The sequence below is a fragment of the Rhinopithecus bieti genome, unplaced genomic scaffold (genome assembly GCF_001698545.2).
Source record: "Rhinopithecus bieti isolate Rb0 unplaced genomic scaffold, ASM169854v2 scaffold_28121, whole genome shotgun sequence".
In the NCBI taxonomy this organism is placed as follows: Eukaryota; Metazoa; Chordata; class Mammalia; order Primates; family Cercopithecidae; genus Rhinopithecus; species Rhinopithecus bieti.
The window spans coordinates 1,835,074-1,840,718 of record NW_016813094.1 but is presented as its reverse complement, the minus strand read 5'-3'; positions in this window follow the sequence as shown (position 1 = coordinate 1,840,718).

Sequence of the window (5,645 nt, the reverse complement as noted above, 5' to 3'; positions counted from 1 at the left end):
GTAAAAAAGATTTCCTTTAAAATATAGATAGCATTTTAAAGTATTCATTTTAATGTATTTTTAGGTTTTATTCTTTCCTTATTACATATATGCATATATACACAAATACATCTATATAATATACATATAAGTATATATACACATATATCAAACAAACATATCTATAAAGAATCTAAATATAATACATGCATATATATTTTCAAGTAGACTAAAACTTTCTTATAATGAAGAATAATTACTTACTTAATTTTAGTTTCTATTGATAGTTCATTGAGCAAATGAAATTTTCTGTGGTTCTAAGATCCAGTTGATTATAAGCTATAGTATTCATTTAACAACACTGTAGCATTAAATACATTTACTAGATTTTAAAAACAGGAGTTTACTAAAATGTCTGCATGTATGGCCCTAATTGGGCCATACGGTTGTCACAAATCCAGAAATGTTTGGTAATTATGGTCTTCTTACATTATAGTTGTTGAATAAACAACTTGATATCTGTGACAAAAAAAATAGAATTTTTTTTTCTAATTTATCCCTAGTTAGTTGTGTTACTATAAGCCAATGACGGTCTTTGCTTTTCTAATTCATAAAACAACAACAACAAAAATCAATAGGGTCTTATTTTGTATGTAACTGCTTTTCAAAAATTATTTTATTTTACATTTTTTTCTGTTATTGATGCATAATGTTTTACATATTTCTGGGGTACATGTAAGAGCTCTCTACATGCATAGAATATGTTATGTCCAAGTCAGGCATTTCCGTTATCCATCACCTTCAGTCTTTATCATCTCTTTGTTTTGGAACTTCTTAATTATTATTACCTTACTACAGCAGACCACCCAAATATAAAAATATCCACACAAGGTATATGCCTGGAAGTGTATCTTTATAAAGAAGCAATGCTTTGCTGGTGATGACGGCGCTTTATGTGTTACAGGAAAGGCATCCTGATCCAGACCCCAATAGAGGGCTCTTGGATCTCGCTCAAGAAAGAATTCAGGGCTAGTCCACAGGGCAAAGTGAAAACTAGTTTCTTAAGAAAGCAAAGGAATCAAAGAATGGCTACTCCATAGTCAGAGCAGCCCCAAGGGCTGTCGGTTGCCCATTTTTGTGGTAATTTCTTGATGATATGCTAAACAAGGGGTGGATTATTTACGCCTCCCCTTTTTAGACCACATAGAGTAACTTCCTGATGTTGCCATGACATTTGTAAACTGTCACAGTACTGAAGGGAGTGTGGCAATGAGGACGACCAGAGGTCACTTTCCTCACCATTTTGTTTTTGGTGGGTTTTGGCAAGCTCCTTTCCTGCAACCTGTTTTATCAGCAAGGCTTTTATGACCTGTATTTTGTGTTGACCTCCTATCTCATCTTATGACTTAGAATGCCTTAGCCATCTGGGAATGCAGCCCAGTGTTTCAGCCTCATTTTATCCAGCTCCTATTTAAGATGGAGTTGCTCTGGTTCACATGCTTCTGACGTGTGTGTCTGTGTAAACAAATACCAATTACTATTCTTGTACTATCGAACTTATTATTTCACCTGGGAAATAAATTTAAATGTTCTCTAATTTTTCAGAGACACTTTTGCTCAGAATTTTTTCTGTGTGTTTTGATTAGTGCAATCAAATATTTCGTTTGTACTTTTCTTCTTTGACTGAAAAACTAGAAAGAATGAGATTGCTATTTAAGGTTGCCTCTACTAAGCTCTACCAAGTACTATCTCACTGTTACATCATGTCATACATTCTCCTAAATAAATCTACGAAAACAGAAAAAAAGGCCGGGTGCGGTGGCTCAAGCCTGTAATCCCAGCACTTTGGGAGGCCGAGACGGGCGGATCACGAGGCCAGGAGATCCAGACCATCCTGGCTAACATGGTGAAACCCCGTCTCTACTAAAAAAAAATGCAAAAAACTAGCTGGGCGAGGTGGCGGGCGCCTGTAGTCTCAGCTACTCGGGAGGCTGAGGCAGGAGAATGGCGTAAACCCGGGAGGCGGAGCTTGCAGTGAGCTGAGATCCGGCCACTGCAGGCCAGCCTGGGCAACAGAGTGAGACTCCGTCTCAAAAAAATAAAAAATAAAAAAAAAAAAAAAAAAAACAGAAAAAAATATACAATGCACAATATTAAAAAAATAACTCCAGACCAGGTGCGGTGGCTCACACCCGTAATGCCAGCACTTTGGAAGGATGAGGTGGGCGAATCACGAGGTCAGGAGATCGAGACCATCCTGGCTAACATGGTGAAATCCCATCTCTACTAAAAATACAAAAAAAAAAAAAGAAAAAAAAATAGCCATGCATGGTGGCACACGCCCGCAGTCGCACCTACTCTGGAGGCTGAAGCAGGAGAATCGCATGTAATCGGGAGACAGAGGTTGTGGTGGGTCTAGGTCACAACACTGCACTCCAACCTGGGCGACAGAGCAAGATTCCATCTCAAAAAAAAAAAAAAAAAAAAAAAAAAGAAAAGAAAAGAAAAGAGACGAAACTGCAAACTATTAATGAAATCTGGCTGGAAGGCGCATGATGGACATGAAAATGAAACAATTAGCAAAACTGTTAACCAGGGTATGACTTGTCCTCTGTAGCACTGTTGTGTTACAGTCCTGGAAAACTTTTACATCTCCTTTGTTTTGTCCTGAGCTGCTATAGTCTGAAGATTTGTGCCCCTTAATCACAAACCCAACCCCAAATTCATATGTTGAAGTTGTAACCCTCAAGGTATGGTATTAGAAGGTGGGACCTTTGGGAAGGGATTACATTATAATTGCAGAGCCCTTATAAAAGAGGATTCAGAGAGCTTCCTTACCTTCCACTGTAAACCAAAAACAAAATTCTAAGTCCCCCAGTCACCTGAATGGACACTTTTTCTTGAAGGACATTCTAAAGTAAACCTGAAACACTAGTTCAGATAATAATGGGAATGAGTATTTGGACACACCTCATTATACTTCTTCCCTCTCTTTAGATTTCAGGCACAGTTGACTAGCATTAACACGAAAACAGACACCTTAAGACTAACAAAGTAGATTCTTTGTAGCAATAAGATACCAACATGACAAATAGCAGGCCCTGAAAGAAACTTAAGTATTTTAACCCAATATATGTATATTTTTAACATACTTTGAAATGGCCCTGCAAAGCTGTATCTTGGGAAAATCTACATTACGTAGAAAATGACCTGCCCTTTTCAGGTCTTTGTTCAAACCCAGGAGAGAATTACCTAAGAGTCTGGCACCATTTTAAGTCTGATAAGAAACATTTACATTTACAATCTATTCTCACTGAAGCCTGCTACCTAGAAGCTTCATCTACATAATAAGAACCTTGGTCTCCATGAGCCTTTGTCTTAATCCCAGACACTCCCTTCTATTTGATTCTTGATCTTTAGATAAAATCTCTTTCAATCAATTGCCAATTGCCAATCAGAAAATCTTTGAATCTACCTATGACTTGGAAGCTCCTGCTTACAGTTATCCCACCTTTCTCGACAGAACCAATGTACATCTTATATATATTGTTTGATGTCTTATATCTCCCTAAAATGTATAAAACCAAGCCGTAACCCTACCACCCTGGGCACATGTTCTCAGGATTTTCTAGGGCTGTTTCATGAGCCATTAGTCACTCATGTTTGGCTCAGAATAAACCTCTTCAAATATTTTACAGAGTTTGCCTGCTTTTGTTGATACCACCAGTGGTGAAACAGCGAGATGATGGCTGTCAATGAGCCAGAAAGCTCATCATACTCTCAAACATTGAATCTGCCAGCACCTTGATCATAGACTTGCCAGCCTTCACAGCTATGAGAAATAAATTTCTGTTATTTGTGATCCACCTGTTTTATAACATTTTGCTATAGCAGCCTGAACAGAATAAGCCATGAATCACGTTATCTTTACTCAACAAATAAGTAGGCATTTATCTAATTTTAATTCAAGGAGCTTCTAAATTAGCTAGGGGCAGTTGAAAAGTTGTTAGTATACTCACCAATCCACAAAAACATCTTTTTTCTTTTTTTTTAATAACCATGCAAAAATTACCTTTCCTAGCATCAATATTACTGGAAACAAGACACATTTGATACCAACTGAGCATTGTAACATAAGAAGTTCATTTTACAAAGTGGTGCAGCATTTAATATTTCATGTGTCTAAGTCATCAGAAGACAAATCCTCTGAAAATATTCACTAAATTAGTGTATAGATATTTAAACTGTGAGGTTGAATAATGAAGGTTAACACAAGTTTTCACAGCAAACTCCTCCCCTTGCTCCCTTTCTGACAAATAAAGTTACTAGAATAAAATTAATGTGAGCATTATCAAGAACAATTCAAAGATTTTATCTCTTGGTCAATATTGCCTTTGATTATTACAAATAATAGTATCAATGAATAAACAGAAAAAATAGATAAAACAGACAAAGGGAGATGAACTAAGGCTCCAGAAAGGAATGATTGTCACAATAATGAAAATGAGATCATGCTATAAACATACAATTTACTATAAAATTATATAAAATATTAGAAAATAATTTCTTGGTATATTCATAGGGAGGTGACAAAATGTCTTATTGTAATAGGATCAGTACATCTACAAGAATTATTTTAAAAATACAAGAAGGTAAATTACAAACAAACAGCTGATTAATAAGTATTTTGATATTTATTTTACAGAGGCAGGATAATAAATGCAAAAACAGTAATATATTGTCCAATGAAAGGAACAGTAGAAGTAGAATTGAAAATTAGATAGGTCAAAATAGTCACTGAGTGAAGTTGAAAATAAATGTGATTTTTTTTTTTTTTTTTTCTTTTTTTGAGATGGAGTCTGGCTCTTTCGCCCAGGCTGGAGTGCAGTGGTGTGATCTTGGCTCACTGAAAGCTCCACCTCCTGGGTTCACACCATTCTCCTGCCTCAGCCTTCTGAGTAGCTGGGACTACAGGCACCCACCACCACGCTTGGCTAATTTTTTGTATTTTTAGTAGACAAGGGGTTTCACCATGTGAGGCAGGATGGTCTTGATCTCCTGACCTTGTGATCCACCTGCCTTGGCCTCCCAAAGTGCTGGGTTACAGGTGTGAGCCACCATGCCCAGCCATAAATGTGAAATTTTAGAAGAGTAAAATAGTGTTTAAAAAAGGCAAATCTTCACACGATAGTTTAAGAAGAACAGAAAAAATAATAAAAGAAAATAATATATATATAATAATACATATGTAAAAAAACAATCTGTATATTATAATTTTTATTGATTAGAAGGATACATGTCATAAAAACTGAATTCTCAGACTAGAAGAAATAACCTAAATATAATTGAATGAAATTTTTAATAGAAGTTTGGTTATATATATGAAGAGGAAAATAATGTTGTTTGCATCTAGTGCTTTTTATTTTTCTTTGGCAGTAAAATGCTATTTTACTGAACTTTGCATATGTATTCAGACCAAACAATAAAAAAGGAAAAAAGTAAGTAATGATATTTGAGCATTATATTAATGTATTTTTTGGAAGAAAGAAAAGCCAGTTAATCTAATTTAACAAATAATGTATAACATTTAAATAAATATCAGAAAAAAACATTTAAATTAACTACAGTATTTTATTAGCATTGACCTGTATTTCCTTTATTTGCCA